At 43.5% G+C, this 15,632-nt stretch overlaps 1 protein-coding gene across 1 annotated transcript in view; it reads right to left on the reverse strand.

Annotated features, from left to right (window-relative positions):
- LOC139561160 (actin filament-associated protein 1-like) overlaps window positions 1–15,632 on the reverse strand; it is a 129,394-nt gene that overhangs the window by 112,782 nt on the left and 980 nt on the right. The window lies entirely within an intron of this gene.

Here is a 15,632-nt window from a genome sequence, read left to right on the forward strand (position 1 = left end):
GCACCAACGCTTGATAAATAGTGCATCAACTATTATAAAGGATTCATTGCATGAAGAAATATACTTGGAAACATAACTATTTTTTTGTATTTTGATATTTGTTTAGATAGAGTCAATGATATGTTTTATATAATACCACAAAGTCTTAGAGAAAGCATAGGCCTATAGCCTATTTTAGTTTTCCTTACAATAAAAACATTAGTGTACTCCATTTGATCATCTGTATTTGTAGATTCGATTAGTATTAGAGTTATAGCAATTAATAAAGTCCAGATACAGCTTATTTTTGACAAAGTAGAAACTAAAAAGACATTATTATTAATAACATATCTAGCCAGGTGCACAGGTGAAATGATTTGCTGTATTCATAAATAAAAGCACCAGTGCATGAACAATTTTAATGGATGAATTGCATTAATAAATAAATATAAATATTTATTCGTGGAAATATATTCATGACAAGATACAATCAACAAATGACTATTTTTATATCGGACACTGTAGTGTGCCCTTATTGTAAGGACCGATGCTGGAGACGAGAAGCAAGTACAGGGAGTGACCATTTAATGGAAAACGGACATCAAACAAAACAAGAACAGCGTCTGGACGGGGGGGGGGGGGGGGGACAAAATGACATGGCAACAATAATGCTGACACGGGGAACAAAACTGAGGATCAAACAGATATAGAGGGGGGCAATCAACAACGTGTAGGAGTCCAGGTGAGTCCAATGAGCACTGATGTGCGTAATGATGGTGACAGGTGTGCGTAATGAATGGCAGCCTGGACCCTCGAGCGCCAGAGCGGGGAAGCGGGAGCAGGCGGGACACTTATACGCTTGCCTTTATGCATGAATCAAATCTCGTCATCTCTTTATGCTTTGGGTCCACAGTCAGCACACAGCTTCGGGGCTTTGTGTGAGCAAGCCTCACAAACAAAATCGGTTGCACTGCACATAGTTTTCATGGGCCTTGTTTTGTGTGCACCTGCAGCAGGTGTCGGATAATCTCTCTGAAGCGAATGCGTGGCATAGTATTTCAGAAAATGTTCACCCAATACCCATCAGACTAAAATGACTCCATATCCGTGCTCTTTCCGTTGTACGCCCCGCAGACATACAAGAGTGCAATAAATGCTCAGAGTTCATCATAAGACATGTCCCACCTACTGGTTCCTTTCCTGTGCGAATGAGCAACAGTACAATCTCTGATGTGCTGCAACATCTGCAGTTTCTACCCAAACTGTGCCATCCCTCCTAGACTCCCGTCTCGGTTTTGGTTTTTCTACGGCGAGGCTCGGGCATCGGAGGCGGAGGCTCGAAGACATCAGAATCAGATGAAGACTCTTCATCGGCAACATCGATTTCACGCTCAACACCTGATCCTCCAACTCACCTAAATTCTGCAGCATTTGCAATGCTGTCAGTGCGTCCATTCGTTTGGTTCAGCTTACAAAGTGTGTAGTTCACAATGGCATGTTGCACTCAGTGTCGGATTTGACTCTGAGGGGAAATGATATACCATATCCAGCCTTTCATAATAAAACAATTAGACCGCCCACAATTCATCAAGATTACACTATTGTTCTAAATTCAATCCCCCCTCTTCGCCCTCATCATTCAGTTCAGTGAAGTCATATGCAACGTTATCAGTTTCTGTCTAGTTTATATCACCTATTCATCCATTGATGACAGAATAGCATATTTAACATTTTAAGTTTGTTATACTACTAGTTTCCACTTTAGCGGACAGAGCAATGCTGCCACGTGAGGGGTCATGAGCTGAATGCGTGGACAGCATGGATATTCATGGACAACGGTAAGTCATAGAAGCGGCATAATATGCTCATCAGATTATTGTCAATTTAATCTTGCCTGTAGGCTAACTCTTAATATGTGTGAAATTAGTTTTGGTATAGTTTAGATGTAGTTTCAATTGACCGGCTGTGCAGGCTGACTGGCGTCGTTTGTTTCCTCGCTCATTAAGTTGGATAGAGTCAAGGACATGTTTTTCATCATTCTAAAAAGGCCTGTTGCAACACGTAGCATGTTCTCGTTTCCCCGTACAATACATTTGATTAGCAATAGAGTAGCAGTAAATAAAAACAGTCCTGTTACAGCTTATTTTTACAAAGTAAATGCAAAGGAGAATGGTATCAAGTCCAATTATTTGCTGCTGATAAATAGGCATAACAAACTCATCATTACAACAGTCTCTTTGCAAATTAAATCAACCTCGTCACCCTCGTCATTCAGTTAGGCCTCATTTAAATTAAATTGTGAAGTAAGGTGCACAATTATTGCCCATTCATTTATCATTCATTCAGTGAGGAGAGAGAGACGCATTAGTGCCTGGCTGGGTACCAACGTCCTACAGCACATTGTCTTGGCGGGTTAAGTTAGGAATAGGTGTGAAAAAAAACTGGCAAAAAGGCTCTAAATACTTTGTTTGTGATTAAAAAATTCCGACAAATGAGCAGTGATTAAAAAAACATTTAGGAAAAGTCAGGGAAGGAGCGTGATATAGCTGATTTTTGGGCTGATTTCTTTATTCACAAAATCAAACATCAGTGGCCGTTGGCCTATGGCGGTTCTAGTGTTAATAGCTGATTCTAAGATTTGTAATTGATCATGTTTATGTTTTTGCTCTTTGTTATAGAGCCAAAAAGATTGGAGATGTGGTTTATCTATGCATCTCTATTGTGGATATAGAACTCTTCGTGTTGTTTGTTTAGTGTGTTCCAATGTTCCCAGAAGTGGTTAGATTCTATGGATTCTTCAATTACATTGAACTGCTTTCTGACGTGCTGTTCCTTCTTTTTCAGTGGTGTATATCTGTATTGTTTTAGTGATTCACCATAGTGAAGGCTCAGGTTTTCTTGGTCTCTATGTTTTTGGTTGGATAGGTTTCTCAATTTCTTTTAGGTTTTTGCATTCTACATCAAACCAGTTGTCTTTGTTTCTCTTCCTCTCCGTCTCTCCCAGTCTCGCTCTCTAACCAGCTCTGTATTTAAATGTTACTATAGCTTTGGTCAATTCAAAAGCAACCCTATACAGTACAATTTACTGTACCAGTTAGAGGTCAACCGATTAATCGGAATGGCCGATTAATTAGGGCCGATTTCAAGTTTTCATAACAATCGGAAATTGGTATTTTTGGACACCGATTTGGCCGTTTTTTTTTTTACACCTTTATTTAACTAGGCAAGTCAGTTAGGAACACATTCTTATTTTCAATGACGGCCTAGTAACGGTGGGTTAACTGCCTTGTTCAGGGGCAAAACGATAGATTTTTATCTTGTCAGCTCGGGGATTTAATCTTGCAACCTTACGGTTAACTAGTCCAACGCTCTAACCACCTGCCTCTCATTGCACTCCACGAGGAGCCTGCCTGTTACGCGAATGCAGTAAGCCAAGGTAAGTTTCTAGCTAGCATTAAACTTATCTTATAAAAAAATAATCAATCAATCATAATCACTAGTTAACTACACATGGTTGATGATATTACTAGTTTATCTAGCATGTCCTGCGTTGCATATAATCGATGCGGTGCACATTTACGAAAAAGGACTGTCGTTGCTCCAATGTTTACCTAACCATAAACATCAATGCCTTTCTTAAAATCAATACACAGAAGTATAGATTTTTAAACCTGCATATTTAGCTAAAATAAATCCAGGTTAGCAGGCAATATTAACCAGGTGAAATTGTGTCACTTCTCTTGCGTTCATTGCACGCAGAGTCAGGGTATATGCAACAGTTTGGGCCGCCTGGCTCGTTGCGAACTAATTTGCCAGAATTTTACGTAATTATGACATAACATTGAAGGTTGAAGGCAATGTAACAGGAATATTTAGACTTATGGATGCCACCCGTTAGATAAAATACGGACCGGTTCCGTATTTCACTGAAAGAATAAATGTTTTGTTTTCGAGATGATAGTTTCCGGATTCGACCATATTAATGACCTAAGGCTCGTATTTCTGTGTTATTATGTTATAATTAAGTCTATGATTTGATAGAGCAGTCTAACTGAGCGATGGGAGGCACCAGCAGGCTCGTAAGCATTCATTCAAACAGCAAATTTGTGCGTTTTGCCAGCAGCTCTTCGCAATGCTTCAAGCATTGCGCTGTTTATGACTTCAAGCCTATCAACTCCTGCAATTAGGCTGGTGTAACCGATGTGAAATGGCTAGCTAGTTAGCGGGGTGCGCGCTAATAGCGTTTCAAACGTCACTCGCTCTGAGACTTGGAGTAGTTGTTCCCCTTGCTCTGCATGGGTAACGCTGCTTCGAGGGTGGCTGTTGTCGATGTGTTCCTGGTTCGAGCCCAGGTAGGAGCGAGGAGAGGTACGGAAGCTATACTGTTACACTGGCAATACTAAAGTGCCTATAAGAACATCCAATAGTCAAAGGTATATAAAATACAAATTGTATAGAGAGAAATAGTCCTATAATTCCTATAATAACTACAACCTAAAACCTCTTACCTGGGAATATTGAAGACTCATGTTAAAAGGAACTTAAACGTTAGCTTTCTTACATGGCACATATTGCACTTTTACTTTCTTCTCCAACACTTTGTTTTTGCATTATTTAAACCAAATTGAACATGTTTCATTATTTATTTGAGGCTAAATAGATTTTATTTATGTATTATATTAAGTTAAAATACGTGTTCATTCAGTATTGTTGTAATTGTCATTATTACAAATACTTTTTAAATTTTATTTATATATATATATATATATATATATATATATATATATATATATATATATATACACATACATACACACTGCTCAAAAAAATAAAGGGAACACTTAAGCAACACAATGTAACTCCAAGTCAATCACACTTCTGTGAAATCAAACTGTCCACATAGGAAGCAACACTGATTGACAATAAATTTCACATGCTGTTGTGCAAATGGAATAGACAACAGGTGGAAATTATAGGCAATTAGCAAGACACCCCCAATAAAGGAGTGGTTCTGCAGGTGGTGACCACAGACCACTTCTCAGTTCCTATGCTTCCTGGCTGATTGTTTGGTCACTTTTGAATGCTGGCGGTGCTTTCACTCTAGTGGTAGCATGAGACGGAGTCTACAACCCACACAAGTGGCTCAGGTAGTGCAGCTCATCCAGGATGGCACATCAATGCGAGCTGTGGCAAGAAGGTTTGCTGTGTCTGTCAGCGTAGTGTCCAGAGCATGAAGGCGCTACCAGGAGACAGGCCAGTACATCAGGAGACGTGGAGGAGGCCATAGGAGGGCAACAACTCAGCAGCAGGACCGCTACCTCCGCCTTTGTGCAAGGAGGAGTAGGAGGAGCACTGCCAGAGCCCTGCAAAATGACCTCCAGCAGGCCACAAATGTGCATGTGTCTGCTCAAACGGTCAGAAACAGACTCCATGAGCGTGGTATGAGGGCCCGACGTCCACAGGTGGGGGTTGGGCTTACAGCGTGCAGGACGTTTGGCATTTGCCAGAGAACACCAAGATTGGCAAATTCGCCACTGGCGCCCTGTGCTCTTCACAGATGAAAGCAGGTTCACACTGAGCACATGTGACTTGACAGTCTGGAGACGCCGTGGAGAACGTTCTGCTGCCTGCAACATCCTCCAGCATGACCGGTTTGGCGGTGGGTCAGTCATGGTGTGGGGTGGTATTTCTTTGGGGGGGCCGCACAGCCCTCCATGTGCTCGCCAGAGGTAGCCTGACTGCCATTAGGTACCGAGATGAGATCCTCAGACCCCTTGTGAGACCATATGCTGGTGCGGTTGGCCCTGGGTTCCTCCTAATGCAAGACAATGCTAGACCTCATGTGGCTGGAGTGTGTCAGCAGTTCCTGCAAGAGGAAGGCATTGATGCTATGGACTGGCCCGCCCGTTCCCCAGACCTGAATCCAATTGAGCACATCTGGGACATCATGTCTCGCTCCATCCACCAACTCCACGTTGCACCACAGACTGTCCAGGAGTTGGCGGATGCTTTAGTCCAGGTCTGGGAGGAGATCCCTCAGGAGACCATCCGCCACCTCATCAGGAGCATGCCCAGGCGTTGTAGGCAGGTCATACAGGTACGGGTAGGCCACACACACTACTGAGCCTCATTTTGACTTGTTTTAAGGACATTACATCAAAGTTGGATCAGCCTGTAGTGTGGTTTTCCACTTTAATTTTGAGTGTGACTCCAAATCCAGACCTCCATGGGTTGATAAATTTGATTTCCATTGATCATTTTTGTGTGATTTTGTTGTCGGCACATTCAACTATGTAAAGAAAAAAGTATTTAATAAGAATATTTCATTCATTCAGATCTGGGATGTGTTATTTTAGTGTTCCCTTTATTTTTTTGAGCAGTGTATATATATATATATTATTATTTTTTTATTATTAAATCGGCATCGGCCTTTTTTGGTCATCCAATAATCGGCATCGGCGTTGAAAAGTCATAATCGGTCGACCTCTAGTACCAGTACAGATGCACTAATAGAAGAAGTCCAGTCCGGACCTCAACACAAACTACAGCCTTACCCAAAACACACAGTGTCCAGCTCAATCCCATTTACATTTCCTCTACTAGGATATGAGAAGGACCCCCTCTCAGCCCAGAGAGACTAGTTGTTATTGCCCGATTACAGATAACAGGCGTCTTTATTAAAAAGCCCAGAGGGTGATACCGCTGCACATCAAATAGGGTACAAGATCCCTGGGAGAGGCTACAACAACCTCCAGTACACACACACACACACACACACGCTGAGCCACAGCCTCCCATCAACAAGCCAAGTCATTCCAGGGCTGAGGAATGAGACGAGAGGGATGATGAGCGCTGAAAGAATATGACAGACAGCCTCATGTTCATGTTGACAATGTGGTGTGTGTGTCTTCCAGGAAAGGGGATTGGAGGAATGTGATGGTTCCGTTCCCTGTCTGGTGTTGACAGTTGTAGCTGAGGGCTACGGCCAGGAAGACCGCAATTGCAGCCTTTTGGGGGTTCTGATTGAATAGGTCATTCAACAGGGAAACAAATTCAGAGAATTCACTGCGTTGTGAATGTGATGTGTTGTCACGATAATAGAATTTTGACGCAATACCAGGTTTAGGATCACGATACTCGATACCGCCACGATACCGCGACAACAAAGGGCGTATTAGCCAAAGACACAGAATGACACTTGATCCAGACAGATAAACTCGGCTACTTCTCTGTTCAATTATTGGGCATCTTTTGAGTTCAATATCACTACATTCCAAAATTGTCATCAGAAAAAAAATCTGAGACAGCCACGTCTGCATTAATTAATAAATTATACAATCAAACAATTAAATTAGACTTTGTTTTTACCAATCTAACTACATAAAACGTAACGGTAATAATGTATTTGAATGGTAACTCTATCGATAAACTGGGTAAAAATCAAGCCTAGTTCTATTCACAATACAGGTGAATGCATATTCAATAGGAATGTATGCATGCATGAGTTATTGAGCGTGCACTGAGTTACTCACTGTTTTCACGGGACTACAGATGACAAACAATCCGTTTCTGTTCCATTTGGGACTTATATTATTGTACTGATCAACAACGTTTGCATAGAAGTAGAGATCTCTTCTTTTATAAAAGTGTGCACTGTCTCTTTAAGACCCAATAATGACATCATTCACAGGGCACATTCCCACACAATCAGTTGAGAGGAGAGATACCTGACACAGACAAAAGGGGAAATGTATCTTTAGACGTGAGGGAGAAATGATTAAGTCAATTAGCTAATAACGTTTTTTGGGTGACAATCACCAAATGTTGTGTTATGGTTATCACAAAGTACTTAAGGTAGTGAATTGATGTTAGCTTCTACTGTAAGCTAGCAACAAAAGTTAGCCTACAAATCTGGAAGTAAAGTTTTGTAGCCTGTATGGACATTAACAGTTTCAACATTTCTAAATGCCATGTTCGCATTATCCAAGTGTGCTAACTTCTGTGCGCATGAGTGGGAAGCAAAAAGTATGTAGCCCAAGCTCACAGTCCTCTAGCAATGTGTAAGCGGAGCAGGCAAGACGCATGAGCGGTGCACCGCCACGCAATAAAGGCACGTCGCCTGCGCTGATAGACAGACTTGATCCTCTCAATCGGTATACAACGTGAGACACGTTGGACAGAAAGTAACAAAAGGTTTTAGTACCGTTCATGTTCTAGTATCGAAAAACGAAAAAGTACAGAGGTTTCGGGATACCATCTAACACTAGTGTGTGTATGCGCGCTTGTGAGTGTGTATGCATGCATGCACGTGGAAGATGTACCACTGCCATGCCCATTTCTGTGCAAGTCTGCACAGATCGAACAGGATGCAGGCAGATGTGTTTGCAGGCAGGTGCCATGTGTGAAAATATGTAGGATGAAAGGCAAAGGGCAGGGAGACAAACTACCCTAGTGAAAGAATGACGGGACTTCACCTTGTAGAACCATGCTCTTACAAGCCCAAACTTTATGCACCGATGAAGCTGTTTATAATGTGTGAGTGTGTGTGTTTTACTACTACCCAATGACCCGTGTGTGAATGCCTACGAAAGGAACAGCTGTGTTATGAGGGACCCCTTGAAAATGTGATGACATGACATTCGGCCTAGATCTAAATAACAGTTTTCTCCCCTAACCTGGTATACTGTAGATAAGTCTTTTAAACCTAGTCTCACCCTCAATGGAATACATCAACCAAGTCATCAACAAAGTCTGTGAACAAGTCCATTTTGATGACCAAAACACCACATTATTTGGTTATGTTACAGATGTTCACACCACATCCAACATCGATCCCACACCGTAAAACAGCCCAAACTGTTTGATCCTACCGTGCTAACTTCCCTAGCATCTGGGAGCCATTAGCGGAATCCAATAGCCGTTTACAGGAGCAAAGTGACACTGAGGGCGAACATCATTTCTCTCTCAAACTATATCCTTCCCTCTACTTTATAGATCTACTTTGGGTCCGACCCAAACCGCACCACTTTCCCCGGCAACCTCCGTCTCATAAATGTGGCATGGGCGCTAACTACCTCCCCTCTTTCATCTTCTATCTCTCCTTTCTCGTCCCTCGCTTCAAATTGCTACCATGTGGGGGAGGCTTGGTGGTCAGGGTGACCAGACGACCGTACAGGGAGTATAGACACAGACAGACACAGTCTGATTAACTGGAATCATTCCTCCTCTCCTCCCGGGAAGACTGGAGAGGCAGAGAGAAGGAGGGAGAGAAAGAAAGAGACCAATAACCATTATTTTACAGAGACCCTAATTAGAGAGGTTGAGGGATTGAGAGAGAGGGATAGAGAGAGAGAGAGAAACTTCATTGGGGAGAAGCCATATACCATAAGTGAGGGTTAGGTCAGATGGAAAGAAAGTAGGAATGAGAGATTTTATGGAGAGACAAGGGAATTCTATATACTGTGTTTTAGTGTTAAATATTATAGCGTGAACGTGAAAGGCCGATAGAGAGAGGGGAGGAGTTGGACAGACAAACAATGGGAGGCGGGGAAGGGCTCAGACTCTTCTGTGCTCACCCCTCCCTTTGTGTTGAGTAGTTCAGAGCTGAGACACACACACTCTGCTCTTTGTGAGGAGTCAATGCACAAATGACTGAAGGAGCCTGTAGCAAAACTCACCTCATGACCTCTCAGACACTGACTCACAGCACTGGGGGTGGGGGGGGGGGGTTTATCTCAAATACCTGGGGTCAGCTGTCATATATATACACACACACACACACACAACTCACTGAAAGAAAAGACTAACACACACACAAAAAACACTCTATAGTAGTACTCACAGACAATAGAGAAAGTCAATCTTCTCCACTCCCTCTCTAATGATTTTCTACCTGGCCTTGAGTCTCCATCTGGATTCATGACATATTAATGGAAGGTGCTGAGGAGTATTTTTCGCCGTTCAAACAGGAGTAGTAAAGGCCTATTTTTTTCTATAAATTTCAATTCATCAGAGGGTGCTGCAACAACCTCAGCAACCCTACTTACCGGGGCTTTGAGGTTCTAGTTCAGTCATGTTTTTTGTTGCCCTGAAGGGAACGGAGAAGAGGGGAAGGATAGAGCCTGTGTGTGTGTGTATATATATGTGTGAGGGGAAAGAAATGCCTAGGGGTGAGGAGAGAGCTAATCTTGTGATAACATCATTCAGAGAACATCATTCAGAGGACAAACATCCAGGACGCTTGCCATATCCAAAACACAGCCGCCAGGACTGGAGAGAGGCTTCCAGTAACCCAGAGCTATACGTTACTGTAATATAACAGGGAAATGATATTGGAGATGTTCAAAACATGTTGTTTTGACATGCATACGGTGTGTTCATGTCTAACCAAGAAGAATCCAACTCAACACAAATATCAGATATCTTATATTGATATCACAAAGATGATTCACAGAAAAACTGTGACAACTGTTGCTGAAAGGGCTATCAAATCAAAGGGAATGAAGAGACTCGGTTGTCGGCTTTGGAAAAAACGAGTCATCAAAATGACCCCGACGCTAGTATGATGATCTTGTGTCAGGCAGCGCAAACTATCAAAACACATTAACTTCAGCTCCAGATGCCGGCCTTGTCAGAACACGAACCGAACGTCGTCCCTCGTATCCCTACTTGAAGCAGAGCAATCATGCGTATTCTATTCTCACCATGGTACTCATAACACAAGCACCGACAGGCACCGAGCGCCAGACAGGGGTGCACTCTCGCAAATCACATTTTACCTCAGATTTTTTCCCCCCGTGAACTTTTCGTCACCTGGACACATGACATGCCAAGGGTTTCAGCTAGACGGCTCCAGCCACTGGAGGTGATCCTTAAGTCTGAATTATTACTGGAGCTATGATTCATAACATTAAATCAAATCTAGATGTCAGTTTCAATGACTGTAGCGAGATGTGGGGAGAGTAATGGAGGTGGAACTATGCCCAGGTATACTTAGAGGCATTATCAGGGAGACAGGCAGAAGGGTAGGCTAATCCTTACAGTGAGGGAAAAAAGTATTTGATCCCCTGCTGATTTTGTTCGTTTGCCCACTGACAATGAAATGATCAGTCTGTAATTTTAATGGTATGTTTATTTGAACAGTGAGAGACAGAATATCAACAAAAAAATCCAGAAAAACACATGTCAAAAATGTTATAAATTGATTTGCATTTTAATGAGGGAAATAAGTATTTGACCCCTCTTCAAAACATGACTTAGTACTTGGTGGCAAAACCCTTGTTGGCAATCACAGAGGTCAGATGTTTCTTGTAGTTGGCCACCAGGTTTGCACACATCTCAGGAGGGATTTTGTCCCACTCCTCTTTGCAGATCTTCTTCAAGTCATTAAGATTTCGAGGCTGACGTTTGGCAACTCGAACCTTCAGCTCCCTCCACAGATTTTCTATAGGATTAAGGTCTGGAGACTGGCTAGGCCACTCCAGGACCTTAATGTGCTTTTTCTTGAGCCACTCCTTTGTTGCCTTGGCCGTGTGTTTTGGGTCATTGTCATGCTGGAATACCCATCCACGACCCATTTTCAATGCCCTGGCTGAGGGAAGGAGGTTTTCACCCAAGATTTGACGGTACATGGCCCCGTCCATCGTCCCTTTGATGCGGTGAAGTTGTCCTGTCCCCTTAGCAGAAAAACACCCCCAAAGCATAATGTTTCCACCTCCATGTTTGACGGTGGGGATGGTTTCTTGGGGTCATAGGCAGCATTCCTCCTCCTCCAAACACGGCAAGTTGAGTTGATGCCAAAGAACTCCACTTTGGTCTCGTCTGACCACAACACGTTCACCCAGTTGTCCTCTGAATCATTCAGATGTTCATTGGCAAACTTCAGACGGGTATGTATATGAGCTTTCTTGAGCAGGGGGACCTTGCGGGCGCTGCAGGATTTCAGTCCTTCACGGCGTAGTGTGTTACCAATTGTTTTCTTGGTGACTATGGTCCCAGCTGCCTTGAGATCATTGACAAGATCCTCCTGTTTAGTTCTGGGCAGATTCCTCACCATTCTCATGATCATTGCAACTCCACGAGGTGAGATCTTGCATGGAGCCCTAGGCCAAGGGAGTTTGACAGTTGTTTTGTGTTTCTTCCATTTGCGAATAATCGCACCAACTGTTGTCACCTTCTCACCAAGCTGCTTGGCAATGGTCTTGTAGCCCATTCCAGCCTTGTGTAGATCTACAATCTTGTCCCTGACATCCTTGGAGAGCTCTTTGGTCTTGGCCATGGTGGAGAGTTTGGAATCTGATTGATTGATTGCTTCTGTGGACAGGTGTCTTTTATACAGGTAAGAAACTGAGATTAGGAGCACTCCCTTTAAGAGTGTGCTCCTAATCTCAGCTCGTTACCTGTATGAAAGACACCTGGGAGCCAGAAATCTTTCTGATTGAGAGGGGGTCAAATACTTATTTCCCTCATTAAAATGCAAATCAATTTATAACATTTTTGACATGCGTTTTTCTGGATATTTTTGTTGTTATTCTGTCTCTCACTGTTCAAATAAACCTACCATTAAAATTATAGACTGATCATTTCTTTGTCAGTGGGCAAACGTACAAAATCAGCAGGGGATCAAATACTTTTTTCCCTCACTGTACATAACAAAGGACAATGTGATAAATTGATACATTGCTTTAGTCACTGCTATGCTATGCAGGAGGAAAATGAGGCTGGGTAACTCTATCACACGCACGCACGCACACACACATATGCTTCCTTCATCATTCTGTCTTCTTACAAACCATTGGGGGTAGGATGTTTTCCTCAAGGCAAACACCTGGACTAAAGACAGCGTAGCTCAACAGACTCTCTGAGGAATGAGAGCGAGCGAGAAAAAGAAAGCTACGGATCCTCCCATAGTGCACTCCACCTTCACACTTGGCCCTGCTGTAATGCATCTGGCCCTGACACACACTACAGGACGCCACCCCGAGGCACAGCAGACTCACTGTACCCACCAGAGACACAGCACAGACAGAGGGAGTCTAGGAACACTGTCCTCGGGCAAAGTATGGTACACTCATAACCATTAGAGAGAGAGATTTTAAAATACCCTTTACTAGGTCAAGACCCCACAGTACATGAATAGTGACGCTTCAGAATTCATGCACCAGCCTGTAAGAAAAACAGAAGTTTGAGAGCGAGAAGAGGAGACTGAGAGATAGGCATGGAGAATAGAAGTAGATTCAGAGAGAGTTGGAAGGTAATTAAGAGACGCGAACAGATCTATTTCACAGAATGAGAGAACACACAGAGAAGCAGTGACGGAGAAAGACAGAAAGAGAGAGATGCAATGGCACAGTTCCAATCCGAGCTAACCTTACTCTTCCCTGCATGACGAGGAACTGAGAAGGAGCCCCACTGCGAACGTTTAATCAACATTGAACCCATGCTGTCGTAGCATTACCCTTTCTGTTATCACTAAATCAGTGGGGATCGGGTGGGTTGGTGATGGCAGGGATAATACTCAAGACATGGATTAACGGCAGGTGGAACCGTATCGCAGCCCCCGCAGCTGTGTTGCACTGCGCACCCCACGCTAACTCGCTACCACACACCCAGGGGCCCAGATGTCCAATAGTGACATCACCAGCAACGCCCACAGCACCGACATGGTCGGATTAATGGAACCAACTGCCAGAAATCTCAGTCGATTAGTGTAGGACGTAGGATGAGAATGTGTTGCCCGCGCTACATCGGTCCGCTAATACCACCCTGCATACCACTGCTGGCTTGCTTCTGAAGCTAAGCAGGGTTGGTCCTGGTCAGTCCCTGGATGGGAGACCAGATGCTGCTGGAAGTGGTGTTGGAGGGCCAGTAGGAGGCACTCTTTCCTCTGGTCTAAACAAAGATCCCAATACCCCAGGGCAGTGATTGGGGACACTGCTCTGTGTAGGGTGCCGTCTTTCGGATGGGACGTTAAACGGGTGTCCTGACTCTCTGAGGTCATTAAAGATCCAATGGCACTTGTCGTAAGAGTAGGGGTGTTAACCCCGGTGTCCTGGCTAAATTCCCAATCTGGCCCTCAACCATCACGGTCACCTAATAATCCCCAGTTTACAATTGGCTCATTCATCCCCCTCCTCTCCCCTGTAACTATTCCCCAGGTCGTTGCTGCAAATGAGAACGTGTTCTCAGTCAACTTACCTGGTAAAATAACAGATAAATAAAATAATACAGGACTAGTAAAGGCCCAGAGCGCTACTTTTGTGAGATCCTTTTTTTTTTATATATAACTTTTTTTTTCTGCAGCACCCTCAGCACCCATAATTCCCACTGCTATGGACAGGGGATCAAGGTTTCACCTCAGATTTAACTCAAAACCATACCACCCCTCAACAGTATTCTGACCTGCCCTGACACACATTTTTATGGGAAATTACCCACCGAGGCCCTGCTACTCGATAGATGCTACTTCTTGTGTTTCAATCGGGACATGGGACAAGAAAGTTGTCACAGGGGACCTACGGTACGTGCGTGCTCCACGGCCATTGTCGACCCTCTCCCAGGTTGTGTAAGGTAGTGTGTGTCCCAAATGACTCCCTATGTAGTGCACTACTTTTGACCGGAGCACTACAAAGTGAATAGGATGCCATTTGGGATGCAAAAAAAAGAGAGTTGGTCCAATACTGCGGCCAAAGAGCTTGCAGGATGTATAAAGAAGGTCTGCCTTCCATTGTCCATTGTTACAGGGACTGCCTGCCTGGACTGACTGTGGTGGATTGGCTTTGGCTTCCATAAAGAGCTGGGGAAATACCGAGCCTCGGGCACACACAATTAGGGGTAAAAATAAAACAAAGGCAGTAGAAGTAAAGACTCCAGGGATTATTTTTCCACCAAATTCCTTGTAAACCAACCGGACTGGGTGATACAGGTCAGCTAAGGTAGAGATGGAGACTATAGATAGGCCGAATGACCAACTAAATTACAAACGGTGTTAAAGCCTATCTCACCCAATATTTAATAAGTGGCCCAGGGCATGGTAAGAGTCATTTCCAGTTAGTGCTTATCCCTTCAAAAAGGTGCCCCTTCCTAAACATGTAATTAACATTTTAACATTTAAGTCATTTAGCAGACGCTCTTATCCAGAGCGACTTACAAATTGGTAATCTGATTAATCCAAACCCAACAGATTTTCCCCATCCCGTGTCCCCATTATATTTCATTCATTGTATTTGTTCTAAATAACTGAGCTTCTTGATCCCCCCTCCCCCTCCAGCCATTCAGTCTCAATTCGCAGCGCGAGTGGCTGCTGCAGGGTGCCAGACCAGCTGATCCCTACCATGCTGCATCTCAATAGTGTCTTAAGCATTTCCTTTCCTTGTTCCATGCCCTTCATCTTTACCCATCTGAAACGACAGGCTTGTTAAAATGCAATACGGTTCTAGTGATTGAGGGGGTACGGCAGGATTGGAGCTTGAACCAGCCACTCTGTGGTTTCCTGGGTAAATTCACCATCTGTGCCATAAAAGCCAAAGCTTTTTGGCATAAACAGTAGGCTTTACACATACTGGGAGGCTACATGGAATGATGCTTTTGGCCATAACTTGCTTCCACCTGTACAATTTCTGTCTCAGTTCACATAAAGGAAATAATACAATTAT

Source organism: Salvelinus alpinus, chromosome 31 (genome assembly GCF_045679555.1).
Source record: "Salvelinus alpinus chromosome 31, SLU_Salpinus.1, whole genome shotgun sequence".
NCBI classification, from domain to species: domain Eukaryota; kingdom Metazoa; phylum Chordata; class Actinopteri; order Salmoniformes; family Salmonidae; genus Salvelinus; species Salvelinus alpinus.